Source organism: Argopecten irradians, chromosome 4, assembly GCF_041381155.1.
Source record: "Argopecten irradians isolate NY chromosome 4, Ai_NY, whole genome shotgun sequence".
Lineage (NCBI taxonomy): Eukaryota > Metazoa > Mollusca > Bivalvia > Pectinida > Pectinidae > Argopecten > Argopecten irradians.
In genome coordinates, this window is record NC_091137.1 from 14,692,655 (window position 1) to 14,711,348 (window position 18,694).

Sequence of the window (18,694 nt, forward strand, 5' to 3'; positions counted from 1 at the left end):
CTTCCAAGAACGAGTCATGAACTTTCTGACTTCTGTTTGGCAATAATCATAACTTCTATGGCGACCAGTTTAAAATGAAAGCATGTTTACAAGTATCGACTTTCAACAACTGCTGTACCAAAGTTATTAAGAAATCATTATAAATATTCTTTGATATAACTTAATTTCAACTACATCTACAAATACTGACAATATCAGGGTCAAATCTAACTCGACTTTTTGTTGATAGTTACCGTAGAGTATGGCTTTAAGGATTTGTGTTAGATCATTTGGTATGAATGTATAACAAATACCACCAAAACATAGTAGAAATTTTGGTAGATTATTTTGTATGAATGTATTACAAATACCACTAAAACATAGTAGAGATTTTTGGTAGATTATTTCGTATGAATGTATTACAAATACTACCAAAACAAATTAGAGATTTGTGGTAATTATTTCGTATGAATGTATTACAAATACTACCAAAACAAATTAGAGATTTGTGGTAGATTATTTGGTATGAATGTATTACAAATACCACCAAAACATAGTAGAGATTTGTGGTAGATCATTTGATATGAACGTATTACAAATACCACCCAAAATATTAGAGATTTGTGGTAGATTATTTCGTATGAATGTATTACAAATACTACCAAAACAAATTAGAGATTTGTGGTAGATTATTTGGTATGAATGTATTACAAATACCACCAAAACATAGTAGAGATTTGTGGTAGATCATTTGATATGAATGTATTACAAATACCACCCAAAATATTAGAGATTTGTGGTAATTATTTCGTATGAATGTATTACAAATACCACCAAAACATATAAGAGATTTGTGGTAGATTATTTGGTATGAATGTATTACAAATACCACCAAAACATAGTAAAGATTTTTGGTAGATTATTTGGAAGAACTGCATGGTCAATACTACCCATAATATGAGAACTTCTCTTCAGCTTTGATCAGTTGAGTGTAAGACCAGTATGATCCACAGGTCCAGAGTTGGATCTCTGGCAGAGGCAGTGATTAAATTTAATATAAAATCTTGCTCCCTGTTACATATATATTACTGTTCATACAATATTTGTTGATAAAACAGGCAAATATTTCAGCTTACTCTACTTCAAACCTACTTGAACCACATGAGGATTTGCCTACAAGTATACGTACTAGAATTTCACACCGATGTGATATTAGCCTACTACACACTGCCACTGACCAATACTCAGACCAGATCAGGTTCCTTCTCAAGTACATATCAACTCATAGATCAGCCAATTAGGATGACATTATGATATCTTTAGTAAATATTTACATACTTATATCATGAATAATTTACATAGTACCAAGGTAAGCCTTATAGGAGTCAATGTTGTTAGGATTATATTTTCTATCTCATTGATCCTTGAGAATTAGTGAGTTGGGAATTCTCTGGTGTACTTTCGAACATGGCTTCCCCAGATGGTACATTTTCCTTAGGAGATGGAGGCATAAAATCCAAAATCTAAGATCCAATAATTAAAGATTATTATCCTAATATTCAAGAATAATTCTAAATTAGGCCTACTGCAAATAAAATTTTAATATCTGGTACCTTATATCATAAATATTCATCATGTGACCTTGTTGAAATTCCCATTTGTGGACCATATGGTCAGTAAACCTGTGGTGTTCTCTTTTAGACTATAACAAATATATATACATCAAAAACAGATTAATCTGCTGGACACGGCAATCATTCGCTGAGGCGTGAAAACGTCAGAACACTTGACATAAATAGTCCAGTTCTGTTTTGATACCTGTCAAATCATCAATGGAATCAAACACCGCCTACGTCTCCTAGTCCTGTTATAACCTTCAGTCAGTAGCACACTCGCTGACAGTATTGTTTGTTTATTTCGCTATACATCTTGTATTCATCAAATGATTATCAGTATATTGTTTCCAAGCCATTACATAAAACCATTAATAATGATTTTAATTGCTCTGGTATGTGAAAGGAATGAACCTTATTTTCTTCATAAAATCTCAGAGATGCATTATACAATGATTCTATTTACAATATGACCATCTCAGAAAGTGGCACACAACTCTAGTGATCGACCTTGGATATCAGGTACATAACATATTTCCCTGGTGATTGACGGGAAGAATCTGCTGAATCTAAGCAAAATAACCACTATCCATTTGTAACTTGTGAAACCAGAGCTGGACAGAAAGATTTGGGATATTGACTTAAATTGTTTAAACAAATTATTTAAAGCCTTGTATTACTCATCTTTGAAAGAAAATTCTTGATCTCAATATGTTCAGGTCCATTCAATTCGACTTTTTATCCAACATTCTTCAGTTCCAATGGCTATCTGTAGAGTGCTGATATGTCAGAGTTTAAATATTGTAACAAACTGTTATTTCTACCAATATTTCTTATCAAATCATTTCCTTATGGTAATTAAACAAATTAAGTTCATATAAACCATTTATAAACTTTACCTTCTTCTTACAATGGAACGAATGTAGGATCCCACAATCATAAAGACCTTGAGACCCTGTTGTAGATATAGTTATGGGTGCTACTTAGACATAATGTTTTATTTTCAATGTAATTAGTTCCTAGAAGTCAGAATATGAATGCCAATGAAAACCCAACGTACAAATGAAGCTGACGCATGATACATGATGTACAGACGTCTCTCGAGACATTGTCTCAGCTGACCTAAAATGCAAATACAATGCCACTTCAATGCAGGAGCTGATATCGACGATCAAATGCACGAGAGGTCAAAAGACAACTGGTCTGCGTCATGTCCTCCACTCCAGAGTGCATATCGTATGTCATTTATCTGGTCTTATATCTGATATCTCCTAATAACAAAGAACTGAGATCTATGTGATCGCTTGTACTAAAGTATGCACAGACTGACAAGTGGTCACAATACCGCACTGAATCACCAACATAACAAAACTGTACACTTCCGTTACAAAATACATTATTAATTTATAGATATACATCACAAGGTCAACACAATGAGCCGCCTTCCTCAGGATGTCAGTATCCATATTAAAATCTAATGACCGTCACAACGGAGTGGGTGAGTTGATGTCTAAACTCCATCTACCTCATATAAATATTGTTGTCAACATCACCCCTGTCAGGCAAATTAAACTTTCATCTGATTTCTTACACATCATAGCTGTCCAATAAAAACAAATAATAAACGCTGCTAAACCTTCATTGATTGGAAAAATTTTGGGTACATAAGTTCAGTATGATTCAACAATGGCACCATATTAGTTCACATTCCTTCAATAGTGTCAAGAAATAAGTTCACTCTCATTCAACAGTGTCAAGAAATAAGTTCACTTTTATTCAACAGTGTCAAGAAATAGGTTCACTCTCATTCAACAGTGTCAAGAAATAAGTTCACTTTCATTCAACAGTGTCAAGAAATAAGTTCACTCTCATTCAACAGTGTCAAGAAATAAGTTCACTTTCATTCAACAGTGTCAAGAAATAAGTTCATTTTTATTCAACAGTGTCAACAAATAGGTTCACTCTCATTCAACAGTGTCAAGAAATAAGTTCACTTTCATTCAACAGTGTCAAGAAATAAGTTCACTCTCATTCAACAGTGTCAACAAATAGGTTCATCTCATTCATCAGTGTCAACAAATAGGTTCACTCTCATTCAACAGTGTCAACAAATAAGTTCACTCTCATTCAACAGTGTCAACAAATAGGTTCACTCTCATTCAACAGTGTCAACAAATAAGTTCACTCTCATTCAACAGTGTCAACAAATAAGTTCACTCTCATTCAACAGTGTCAACAAATAAGTTCACTCTCATTCAACAGTGTCAACAAATAGGTTCATCTCATTCAACAGTGTCAACAAATAGGTTCACTCTCATTCAACAGTGTCAACAAATAAGTTCACTCTCATTCAACAGTGTCAACAAATAGGTTCACTCTCATTCAACAGTGTCAACAAATAGGTTCACTCTCATTCAACAGTGTCAACAAATAAGTTCACTCTCATTCAACAGTGTCAACAAATAGGTTCATTCTCATTCAACATTAAGGTTGTATTCTTCTGAGGTTTCAGTCCCGTTGAAGTCTCGTTTCGACATAGATCAAAGAAGTTATGAGATTTTCAAATAAAATCTATCAATATCTGTAGGAAGTTACCAGTTGCAAATTTTGTCAAAAAATTTTATATGGGGATTTTAAGAAATGGCCCATTTGGCGGCCATTTTGAAATTGTGTCTTTTTTTGCTTTGAGCCACAGTTTTACCACTTTTTACAAAAATTGTTTTTACTTAAATCATCACTGCGCCAGTATTTTTAGCTGTATCAAGGTAATTTTTGCTGTAAATCTTTACTGGGTTCATGGTAATTAAAATATTGAGCATTAATGTGTGATATGATACACTTTTGTCTCTTTATTTTTACATTTAATGGTAATTTGAGCACAATTATTTTTTACTCGAAAATACTGAAAAATAACAAATATTCAAATGGGGCAAATAAATAGCACACGGACCCCCCATTTTTCTGCCTGATTTGGAAAGAACAACCCTTTCCCTGTTGATATGCAAAATATTAACAAAAGTTTAATACCAGAACTTTTTCTATAAAGGGCTAAATTTGGCAAAAATTACTGAAGATGGTGCATTTTGAAGCTCAAAATTAAGGGGTAGGGGTAGCATATGTTGTTATTCTGAGAAAAAATGTAAGTCTTATTGATCAAAACTGGTATATTTTTAAAGAAGACTACTAGAAAATAAATTCTACAAACATCTATACATATCAAACACCTCATTCGGAAATTATGGCTTTAATCTATTGTGTATATGGTCAAAACGGCAAAATTCCCATAAAATCTAATATTTTGTCAATTAGGTATCTTTGGATGACAATAGCTCAAAAAAGAGCACAAGACATATGTTTTTTCTTCTATTTTTATTTTATGGCATGAACTCCTATTTCCAAAAATCTATATGAGAAAAAAGTTTAATACAAGAAAATTTTGACTTCTCAGAGGAGTACATCCTTAAGCTCACTATGATCCCACAAAACCTTTCACTCATTCAAAATGAATCAGTTCACTCTGCTTCCATGAAGGCTTCAGCCTCACTATTGCGTACCTGGAAATCTCTGTGAACTTCCCTACTGTTGTCATCTATCAGGAAATGAGCACTCTGAATCTCCTCCTGTGACATATAACGCCTGGTACATCATATATGGTGTAGGGATTAAGCATTTTATAACTTAATGAAAGTAATTCTTAAGAGTCGGTAAAGAGCACCTTTAGTCACAGTCCGGTGTAATAAATAAGTTTAGCATAGTGTGTGTATCTTTAATTTTTATGGCATAAAAGACACAAATTACATTCTTGTTGTAAGTAAGAGGCACTTCAAACTAAAATGAATTTTGTAAATGATAATTTGGAATTAATCTATATAATTTTCATTTCAGGTCCAAAAAGAGCCGCTATCATTTCTATAATGTTTCTTATGTCATACTCAGAATAATTTGGTGGTGTGATTAGATTAATGTCCTATTAACAGCCATGGTCATTTAAGGATGTGTCAAGTTTAGATGATGGAAGACAGTGTATCCGTTGAAAAAACCACCGACCAGCAGTCAGTACCTTGCAACCGTCCCACATAGGATTTTAACTTGCAACCCAGAGGTTGAGAGCTTGTGGCAAGTAACAGTCGCTCATAGGAATATTTGAATTCATGACCCTAAGATGGAGGGCTAAATTGTGATGGCTTCCTCACAGGGGATTCCAACTCAAAACCCTGAGGGTGGAGGGTTTGTCTCACATGATAACACGGATGATATGTCCATAGTTGTATCAATGGACATTGTTTCCAAGGTTACATTTCCAGGGTATTATATAAAACAGGATAATGTCCTTATCCACACCCTTACATGATGGTAGTGACCACAGTCCTCATAAACCTTCATGATCAGGTTTAAAGACACTGCAGTAAAGTAATACATGAGAAACCAATCCTGAAATTGAATTCGACCAATTCATGTACATAGGTAGATAAATATCATATAGCCAAATTTTGACAATTTAAATACAGTTTCAGTTGTGTTTCGTGACAAAACAACATTTCATTAACAATGCCTGACAGTATATACAAACAGGATTTCTAAATGATATACACCTGAATATTGATTCTAATGTTAAACAAATAATAACATATAACCTACCGTATGTTGTTAATCAAGTACAACTGTAATATGTAGAGGAAGTGTGAACCCTCTAATAGGGACAGTTGAACAGCAAACGTTACACAAACCTTCACATCCAAACATGTAAATCCAAAACGTGTTCTTATGTTGATGTTTTGTGTATACACATGTGTACAAGAGACTTGACATATGCTGTGGTGTATATTTTAAAGGCCTAGTGTTCTGAATCGACACTGTATTGACAATAGTGGTTGCTCTACCCGCCCACACACCAACCCTGTACCTTTTCACCTGTATCAGCCATACAGTCAGATTGGATTCAGCTGGCAACACGATCATGTTGTTCATTTACCCAAAAATTATAGACCCAGGGATATAAGCTTTCTCAGCCTTTCTGTAATTTTTATCAGAGCTACATCCCTAAGGATATATCTGTATACCTTATACACACACTTCTCTTGTGTATTTATGTGTTGTTTCATTACACGTGGGAGGAAACATTACATACTATTTGTACACTTATACCAACTCAATGTAAACACAACATAATGAAACTGTAAGAACATTTAAAAGTATCACATAAGTACCGCCATGTACTGTATACAATATGGTACGCCATGTACTGTATACAATATTGTACACCATGTACTGTATACAATATGGTACGCCATGTACTGTATACAATATGGTATGCCATGTACTGTATACAATATGGTATGCCATGTACTGTATACAATATGGTACGCCATGTACTGTATACAATATGGTATGCCATGTACTGTATACAATATGGTATGCCATGTACTGTATACAATATGGTACGCCATGTACTGTATACACCATGTATGTATACAATATGGTACGCCATGTACTCTATACAATATGGTATGCCATGTACTGTATACAATCTGGTACGCCATGTACTGTATACGATATGGTACGCCATGTACTCTATACAATATGGTACGCCATGTACTGTATACAATATGGTATGCCATGTACTGTATACAATATGGTATGCCATGTACTGTATACAATATGGTACGCCATGTACTGTATACAATATGGTACGCCATGTACTGTATACAATATGGTATGCCATGTACTGTATACAATATGGTACGCCATGTACTGTATACAATATGGTACGCCATGTACTGTTTACAATATGGTATGCCGTGTACTGTTTACAATATGACTTGACAAAGCAGCTCCTGTCTAATCACCAGATCCATGTGTATTTTGGTGTTATTGTATGACATTTTCCTTCTAAATTTGAAGAGTAATAAAACCTGTATAATCCAGAACCCTGGCTATGTCAGCCAAATGTATAATCCAGAACCCTGGCTATGTCAGTCAACTGTATAATCCAGAACCCTGGCTATGTCAGCCAACTGTATAATCCAGAACCCTGGCTATGCCAGCCAACTGTATAATCCAGAACCCTGGCTATGTCAGCCAACTGTATAATCCAGAACCCTGGTTATGCCAGCCAACTGTATAATCCAGAACCCTGGCTATGCCAGCCAACTGTATAATCCAGAACCCTGGCTATGCCAGCCAACTGTATAATCCAGAACCCTGGCTATGTCAGTCAACTGTATAATCCAGAACCCTGGCTATGCCAGCAAACTGTATAGTCCAGAACCCTGGCTATGTCAGTCAACTGTATAATCCAGAACCCTGGCTATGTCAGCCAACTGTATAGTCCAGAACCCTGGCTATGCCAGCCAACTGTATAGTCCAGAACCCTGGCTATGTCAGCCAACTGTATAATCCAGAACCCTGGCTATGTCAGCCAACTGTATATTCCAGAACCCTGGCTATGTCAGCCAACTGTATAATCCAGAACCCTGGCTATGTCAGCCAACTGTATATTCCAGAACCCTGGCTATGTCAGCCAACTGTATAGTCCAGAACCCTGGCTATGTCAGCCAACTGTATAATCCAGAACCCTGGCTATGTCAGCCAACTGTATAGTCCAGAACCCTGGCTATGCCAGCCAACTGTATAATCCAGAACCCTGGCTATGTCAGCCAACTGTATAATCCAGAACCCTGGCTATGCCAGCCAACTGTATAATCCAGAACCCTGGCTATGTCAGCCAACTGTATAATCCAGAACCCTGGCTATGCCAGCCAACTGTATAATCCAGAACCCTGGCTATGTCAGCCAACTGTATAATCCAGAACCCTGGCTATGCCAGCCAACTGTATAATCCAGAACCCTGGCTATGCCAGCCAACTGTATAATCCAGAACCCTGGCTATGCCAGCCAACTGTATAATCCAGAACCCTGGCTATGTCAGCCAACTGTATAGTCCAGAACCCTGGCTATGTCAGCCAACTGTATAATCCAGAACCCTGGCTATGTCAGCCAACTGTATAATCCAGAACCCTGGCTATGCCAGCCAACTGTATAATCCAGAACCCTGGCTATGTCAGCCAACTGTATAATCCAGAACCCTGGCTATGCCAGCCAACTGTATAATCCAGAACCCTGGCTATGTCAGCCAAACAGGCTGACCCTATGTGATATCTGGTTTAGACAAGTTATATACACTGCATGTACTCACATAAGATAAACAAAGTCAAGCATTAATTGAATGGGGAAAATTAATTCTCTTATTTCTCAACCAAACCAAAGCCCTATGGAATAGTAAATATAATATCCCCTACACCACAATGACCCACTATATTGTGTATGTTACAATAAGATACTCTGCCTTAATCACAGCGAAATCAATTCATGAAATACATTCCAATAAACAAGAGTTATCCCCCTTTGTGTTACATAACAGTACTGTGATACGCCCTATAGATATCACTGTTATGATATAACCTAACTGTAACAACATGTTAGAAGAGAGACCTAGAGCAGACTAATTACATGATAATCACACAGATTATAACTGACCTGGTTATTAGGGTGAATTCCCCAGCTTACCATACTCTATCAATGATATCCTTGAGTTAAGTGTCTATAGCTCCAGGGGTTCCAGAGACTCTAATTACAGTATGTCTATACCCTAAGTCAGACCCTGGGACGAGTACCTGTATAGGGTATAGCTTTAAGGTATAAATAACAGAGTGAAGTACAACCTGATAGGTAAATAAAGATTATAATCCATATATGTACTTTTGACTTCTTCCTGTTGTTAGCCTCAGAAAGGCTGTTTATTTATTACACTATGGGGCACAGGGTACAGGTGAAAAAAATGTGTATAAAGAAATTGTCATTTCTTTTTCTAGGATGTTTAATCTGGTGTTTTGGAAATTACCAACATTTTATCAAGTCCATTGCATACTTATTATTTGATGTCAGCAGTCATTACGCATTTATACACAGCTGTGTTGGCTAATCTATTTGTTGATAACTTCTTCTCTGTGTATATAATTATGATATAAATAATATATGTATTGACAATAAAATATTTTGATATCAAACACAAGAAAGAGTAAGTATCAGAAAACTGGTTGAAATTTGGATTAAAATATCAAACATTTAAAGTAAAAGCTATTGGCTAAAATGAATATAAAGGGGAGATGATATTTTATATTTCATTCTCTTCATGATCTATTACTATATAGACACTTTATATCATCAACTCCATATTAAAGCAATATCCTCACACTGCTTCATCTAAATCATCAAGGATTCCTAAATCAATATGGAATATTTAGAACAGTGCACCTCTTAAAATTTCTACTTAGCAGCAGGTGAATTTATTTGTGGAGACAATTAGAATTCTATATTGAGACCAATTAAGATTTCCCAGGTTGTAAATGCTGCATATAGCCATGGTGCACTTGGTACAATGTGTAACTGAGTCTATGAGAGATGAGTGATGCTGTTTACCCTATCTGGTATAATGTGTACCTGGGTCTGTGAGAGATGAGTGATGCTGTTTACCCTATCTGGTATAATGTGTGCCTGGGTCTGTGAGAGATGAGTGATGCTGTTTACCCTATCTGGTATAATGTGTGCCTGGGTCTGTGAGAGATGAGGGATGCTGTTTACCCTATCTGGTATAATGTGAGCCTGGGTCTGTGAGAGATGAGGGATGCTGTTTACCCTATCTGGTATAATGTGTGCCTGGGTATGTGAGAGATGAGGGATGTTGTTTACCCTATCTGGTATAATGTGAGCCTGGGTCTGTGAGAGATGAGGGATGCTGTTCACTATCCTGTCTGGTACAACATGTACCTAGGTCTGTGAGAGAGAGATGAGGGATGTTGTTTACCCTATCTGGTATAATGTGTGCCTGGGTATGTGAGAGATGAGGGATGCTGTTTACTCTATCTAGTATAATGTGTACCTGGGTATGTGAGAGATGAGGGATGCTGTTCACTATCCTGTCTGGTACAATGTGTACCTAGGTCTGTGAGAGAGAGATGAGGGATGTTGTTTACCCTGTCTGGTACAATGTGTACCTGGGTCTGTGAGAGAGAGATGAGGGATGCTGTTTAACCTGTCTGGTACAATGTGTACCTGGGTCTGTGAGAGAGAGATGAGGGATGCTGTTTAACCTGTCTGGTACAATGTGTACCTGGGTCTGTGAGAGAGATGAGGGATGCTGTTCACTATCCTGTCTGGTACAATGTGTACCTGGGTCTGTGAGAGAGAGATGAGGGATGTTGTTTACCCTGTCTGGTACAATGTGTACCTGGGCTGTGAGAGAGAGATGAGGGATGTTGTTTACCCTGTCGGGTACAATGTGTACCTGGGTCTGTGAGAGAGAGATGAGGGATGCTGTTCACTATCCTGTCTGGTACAAAGTGTACCTGGGCTGTGAGAGAGAGATGAGGGATGCTGTTTAACCTGTCTGGTACAATGTGTACCTGGGTCTGTGAGAGAGAGATGAGGGATGCTGTTTATCCTGAGGGATGCTGTTTAACCTGTCTGGTACAATGTGTACCTGGGTCTGTGAGAGAGAGATGAGGGATGCTGTTTACCCTGTCTGGTACAATGTGTACCTGGGTCTGTGAGAGAGAGATGAGGGATGCTGTTTACCCTGTCTGGTACAATGTGTGCCTGGGTCTGTGAGAGAGAGATGAGGGTTGATGTTTATTAATAAAATTCCACATAGGTCTGTCAAGTAGACAGGGATATCTCAACCCGAGTGAAAGTTTTTGGCTGGTCAACCCGAGGCTTGCCAAGGGTTGACGGTCAAAATCTTTCACGAGGGTTGAGCTATCTCTGTCCTCTTGACGGACCCATTAAGATTATTTTTCTCCCATATTTAAAAAAAAATCAGATTAGTAATTATTTTTATAGTGATGACAATTAATTGTGTTCTTCAATAATCTCCGCATGAATCAATGACATCCTTGTCAAGCGCATGTGAGCTGTCTTTTCCCTACCCTGGTAAAAGACAGAGTTATCTTTTCCCTAGCAACTGCGGGATAACCCTATCAGGTATGGGAGAATACCCTGTCTGGTACAATGTGTACCTGGGTCTGTGAGAGATGAGGAATGCTGTTTACCCTGTCTGGTATAATGTGTACCTGGGTCTGTGAGAGATGAGGGATGCTGTTTACCCTGTCTGGTATAATGTGTACCTGGGTCTGTGAGAGATGAGGGATGCTGTTTACCCTGTCTGGTACAATGTGTACCTGGGTCTGTGAGAGAGAGATGAGGGATGCTGTTTAACCTGTCTGGTACAATGTGTACCTGGGTCTGTGAGAGAGAGATGAGGGATGCTGTTTACCCTTTCTGGTACAACATGTACCTAGGTCTGTGAGAGATGAAGGATCCTGTTCACTATCCTGTCTGGTACAACATGTACCTAGGTCTGTGAGGGATGAAGGATGCTGTTCACTATCCTGTCGGGTACAATGTGTACCTGGGTCTGTGAGAGAGAGATGAGGGATGCTGTTTACTATCCTGTCTGGTACAATGTGTACCTGGCTCTGTGAGGGATGAGGGATGCTGTTTACCCTGTCTGGTATAATGTGTACCTGGGTCTGTGAGAGATGAGGGATGCTGTTTATCCTGTCTGGTATAATGTGTACCTGGGTCTGTGAGAGATGAGGGATGCTGTTTACCCTGTCTGGTATAATGTGTACCTGGGTCTGTAAGAGATATGAGAGATGTTATTCACTACTCTCTGTTATCATTAAACTCATATTTTCTAAGCCATCTCCATTTAGCTGTAATACAGAAAAGCCATCATTTTATCTTAATAAAACAAACAATTTAAATGTGTTAAGCAAGATATAATCTTGGTTATTAGCTTACATTTGTAGAATTCCAATGGGAGATCATAAATGTATGGGCAGTTGTATTATTTTATGACTTTAAGGAAAAAAAATCAAGGATATAGCGTGCAGGTATATGATTCTTTGGTAAAATAATGGAGTTAATAGTGTAATACCATTTCTAAGGGGAGATAATCAGCAATTCAAAGATGCAGTTGTATTAGTTAAAGGGGAGATAATAAAATCGATAAATTTTATTCAGGCTATTAAAGGAAGCTGTAATTAAGTATTAATGTTGGCATGTTAGGAGACAGGTAACCAAACTTCCTATTTTATACACTGTCTATCACCATTGACCAAATATTGACCAGTACAAATTGATGGGACTGCTTGACAGATGTGGTCAGTCATCAACACTTCCTGTATGCTCAAAGGTCATCCAACTAAGTATGGAAAGCCTTGTCAACTTACAGTGTCTAGCTATTAATCATCATTTCAGACTGACAAAGACATGTTAAGATTCTTTTTTCAATGTTTCATTGGAATAAGCACTCTGATGAGTCAAAGTTATTGTAACTAAAGCATTTCTATGATGATGCATGTATAAATGATAGTACTACCAGCCTAGACAGATCTTTGTCGCCTTACATTGATACAGAAGTACTGGTGTACTTTAAGAAACCATATGGTATATATAGTGGTGTAAATATAGAACATGCCCTCCTTTGTTTCCATAGATTGATAGCTATAACTCAATCTTTTGCCTGTTTTGGGCTGAGTCAATCATATTTGTAGTGTTGCATCAGTCATGTTTTCACACCCACCTTATTAAACGTTTATAGTGCCCCAAACCTCACACTCATCTATCACTTCTATACACAGAAGTAACATGATCATTTGTTTTATTGAAATACAAATGAAATGTTTTATCACTTAATACAACCGAGTATTAATATTCATGCTGAACGTGCCAACACTGGCCCTGATTTTTGTCTCTTTTCCTTACTGGAAATTCAGATTTATGGATGGTGTGAAATTTTTCGATCATTTTGCTTTCATTAAATAAAATCTCTGCAGATATATGTACCCCTGAATATGAGTACAATTTTTGACATGTAAAGATTCACAGCATGAACATTCTCACCACAGATCGTTTGAAAGCTAGCTGTCTCAGTGAAAATTCTCCACACACGAAAACACACACGAAAATCTCTACACACGAAAATCTCCAGGCTTATAGTACAAGTGTATGTCATGGCTCTCCAGTTTTATGATCCTTTAGTTAAAAGACTTTAGTCTAGACCATTACAGGTAAGAGTTTAAACAGGTGAAAATTACACTTATGTACATAGGTATTAACAAAATCTTTAAGAGCAATATTACACATTTGTGTACTTATTTGATCTTAGTAAATAATACATAAGGCAGGGTTTAAATACTACTGGTCAATAGAATCTAATTGTATTTACACTTAAGAGATCTTTGAAGAAACCAGCTGATCAAAGCACAGGTGTGCATAATAAGGCAAATATAACATGTCAAATGACAGAGGCTGGGAGAGTGGTCCCCCTTGATGTTCTTTGATTGAGCTATGACCTTGTCTAAAACTGGTTTTTCCTTTAGTTTAGAAAATGATCAATTAGCGTTTAAAAGTGAAGGACTAGGTCAACATGCCATTAGACCAGCAGGAGTTACCTTTGGCAAAAATGACCTAAATTGAATTTATTCTAAAACTAATTTTTGAATCAGCATATAAAACAGAAAATTATATTGATATAGCCTTACTTTAGGATCTATATTCCGCCCCCACATTATATCCCAGGGCCTACATGTATACATACAGATGACCCACCGACCCAAATCCAGATCAACACATGTTGTATATTACACTCCTACCTACCAATAACAAAGCAAATCTTTCCAGGAATCTTTAGATTTTAAGCTTAAGTTGATCATCCAGATTTACACTTGTCAAGTTGTCTATATTGTTACAAACAACATAAAATGTATTTATGGTAAATCAATTGACAATTCCATATTGAAACAAATTAGCTTTAGCTGTTAACGAGAACAATTCTGTTTCAATGTTTAAAAGGAATTACTTGTATTTTCTTTTGGGGTTTCAGCTTTCAATATCATTTACACGAAAGAATTATCGCTGGTTAACTGATAGAACAATGATATATCAACAATATATATGCTACGATTCACTATTAAACATTGTTGTTGCCGTTTTTGTCCATTTTCTTACTCTGGAAAGACCAAACCTGATGCTATACGGGACCTCAACAATATACTTGTCTACAAGCACAATCAACCTGATTTATGTATATAATTGGCCTGTGTATAAAGGACACCTGTCCAATCACAATATTTTCCTAGGTGGTTTTGGTGTCCTTCTAGAAACTCGACTGTAATGATATTAATGTGTTGTGTTGATATTAAACAACGCATCATTTGAAGAGAGATCAAGTCATGATGTCATCACAACTGTTCATTTTTTTTTCTTGTTTTGAGATATTAGTATAAATACAAAGAAATATGTGTTGGGTCAAAGACGTCATATCAATAGTATGTTCTGGGTAACATGGGATCTTACAAACGTATGTGTGGACGATAGAATTACTTCAAATAGTATATGGGGCAAAGAAGTTTAACCTTAACCATGCCAAATTGTCAAATATACAAGGCACTCCGTCCTTATATCAAGACACATATAAACCAAATACTTGATACAGAAATAACAATAGAAATACAAGAAGACAAAAGGAAAAATAAAGGGGCAGACTGCCTTGAAAATTTGACAATCTACGTTGTCTACACGGTTAGGATAACTTCTTTGTCTAAGACAAGAAAATACATTAATTTAACTAGTAATTAACATTAATGAAGAAATACCTTAATCCCTCTGATCAGAGTATTGGTATATTAAATTTATAGTATCAAAACAAACCTAAATGGTAAACAGAATGGTATTGCATCTTGATGGAATATGCATGATTTCTAAATGGATAATACCTACCAATAAATAAGCTTGAATTAAGAAATTTAAGTTATAAAAATATTGAAATTATAACAGCCTTACCTTCAAAAGAAAAACCTCAACAAAATTCCATAAAAATCCACCCAAAATCCGTGATTTCTAAACAGATTTTTACGTATCCTTAAAGTACAGTGAATTGTTAGGAGAAGATTTGATATGTAAATACATAGCATGCTAACCGAGTGGAGATTTGCATGTCAATGTTGCATGATAGCAGTCACACCCTGCCTGGCAGGGATAATATGTTCTTACTTGGGAGGGGGTCTGTAACCCCTGGTAATGACCTCCCTACAGGATAATGATTGTACAATATCACATTTCACCAAATTAATGCCCACTTCCCATTAACTTCTTCTCTCCCCTTAATTTTGATATTGCCCATGTGAGTTTACAATCCATTCCATTGGAATAGATAAGTCTCTAACAATAATGATATCATAGTATTATTTGACTAAGAAGTATAACACATGATGTTAATTTCCAAATTCTATCCGTGTGCTTACTGAGTAAGATAAGATAGATATTAAAGACATAGATAAACATAGATACTATTACGTATAAATTTCATTTGTAATCCAACTCAGCTTCCAGGATCTATATACAATTACAGTAAAACTGGAAATAAATTTTTATAACTGAATTTTTTTTTCATTACATAATATATACACTATGAATGTACATTTTATACTTTCAAAACAGAATCATTATGAACTTCCTAACTATAGTCTATAGCGTTAAAGTAGGAATGATGATGATTTTTTTTCTGAACAAAAGGATTGATCTAAATATTTATTATAAAAGGATTGATCTAAATATTTATTAAAATTCAAATCTACATAAAAACAAAACTTATATATATATGTGTGTTGTTATACCTGATAGAAAAGTATAATGTGTCTGTACTTACTGTATATGATAATGTACAAATGTACCCATCTAAAGCGAATCCTTCTCTACCAGGTAACTACATATATCATAATATACGACTACAATGGAGATTTAAAATTAATTTTGGTATTTTATGATTAACATTACACTGAAGATTACACGTTGTTTGACTCTCTCTGTATTCAGATTTTAGTTTTAAAACACTATACTGATCATATATTGTTGAATATTGTAACGCCCGGATGATGGTTACAATATGGCAGCTTCAGGTAACAGAGCTCGGTCAAACAAACGCCATGGCAGCGAAAAATGACCGCATTAGAAGATTGCACCAAATCTCTTGTTATGGAGCTTGTGAATGGGGAGTTGTGGGTTCCTTGCATGGCTAATGACCCCATGGGTTTAGCGTATTTCGATGACATTGGTCTCGTAGAGATTCTGATGATAATTTGGTCCCATCAGAAAACGGCAACTCAACTATAACCCGCCTCCACACCTATCCACCCCCGTCTGATACATACAGGTTATTAGTCTATTTTTCAAACTTTGCATCAAATTTGATTGACTGCATGTATTTTACAAAGAGCTTGCAATAAAAGAGGGATCGGAAAACAGCAGTTTAAATAAACACTGTAGAGAGATGTTTTTTTACCTGTTGGTCCCATCAATTTTCACCAGGTGAGATGATAATGAGAGTTCAGGTGTAAAAGACTCAATCTATGAAACCTCCATCCAGCAGATTCTGTAATTAGAAAACATTAGTAGGAATCATTTATAATCAATATATATCAATCATAGCAAATCTACATCAGCTGTGCTACTGATGTATTCAGGAAATTACAACACACTTCTATAACAAACAGTAACAGCTTTGATTGAAAAATCTCCAGCCAGGTAAAGTTATTAATATGTCTGTCGTAAGATTTAATGATTAATACTATTAACACATACACCCATGAAGACACATTAGACTCTCCTAAATCAAGGACTAGAACAGTCCATTATGAAATTTCAGGGGTGAATGGGTGAAAATTCGGACAATAAAATGGTCACAGCTTGACAAGATATCTCGTTCTGTTTTGATGTATCACGACTATATACATCAACAGAATTTTTGTTCAATATCACTAAATATACCACAAAATATTAAATTTTGGAGGTGTAAACACTTGCAATAAGTAATGATAATGACAGATAGGAAGGATTTAAAATAAGTAATGATGCAACTGTAGTCCAACCCATTTCTACTAGTATTCCTGTCAGATATCCTACCTATTAGTATATCCTAACTACTACAGTATTCCTGTCAGATATCCTAACTACTACAGTATTCATGTCAGATATCCTAACTACTACAGTATTCCTGTCAGATATCCAAACTATTAGCTAGTATTCCTGTCAGATATCCTAACTATTAGTATTCCTGTCAGATATCCTAACTACTAGTATTCATGTCAGATATCCTAACTTCTACAGTTTTCCTGTCAGATATCCTAACTACTAGCTAGTATTCCTGTCAGATATCCTAACTACTACAGTATTCCTGTCAGATATCCTAACTACTAGTATTCCTGTCAGATATCCTAACTACTAGTATTCATGTCAGATATCCTAACTTCTACAGTTTTCCTGTCAGATATCCTAACTACTAGCTAGTATTCCTGTCAGATATCCTAACTACTACAGTATTCCTGTCATATATCCTAACTACTGCAGTATTCCTGTCAGATATCCTAACTACTACAGTATTCCTGTCAGATATCCTAACTACTACAGTATTACTGTCAGATATCCTAACTACTACAGTATTCCTGTCAGATATCCTAACTACTACAGTATTCCTGTCACATATACTAAATACTACAGTATTCCAGTCAGATATCCTAACTATTAGTATTCCTGTCAGATTCCCTTACTTACTACTACAGTATTCCTGTCACATATCCTAACTACTACAGTATTCCTGTCAGATATCCTAACTACTACAGTATTCCTGTCAGATATCCTAACTATTAGTATTCCATTCAGATATCCTAACTACTACAGTATTCCTGTCAGATATCCTAACTACTACAGTATTCCTGTCAGATATCCTAACTACTACAGTATTACTGTCAGATATCCTAACTACTACAGTATTCCTGTCAGATATCCTTACTACTACAGTATTCCTGTCAGATATCCTAACTACTACAGTATTCCTGTCAGATATCCTTACTACTACAGTATTCCTGTCAAATATCCTAACTACTACAGTATTCCTGTCAGATATCCTAACTACTACAGTATTCCTGTCAGATATCCTAACTACTACAGTATTCCTGTCACATATCCTAAATACTACAGTATTC

General features: G+C 36.1%; 1 protein-coding gene across 1 annotated transcript in view; it reads right to left on the reverse strand.

The window, feature by feature from the left end:
- LOC138320702 (diacylglycerol kinase beta-like) overlaps positions 1 to 18,694 on the reverse strand; it is an 85,733-nt gene that overhangs the window by 53,931 nt on the left and 13,108 nt on the right. Inside the window, exon 2 of the mRNA XM_069263871.1 lies at positions 16,996 to 17,085. The gene's annotated coding sequence lies outside the window, so the exon portion shown is untranslated. The remainder of the gene's footprint in view (positions 1 to 16,995; positions 17,086 to 18,694) is intronic.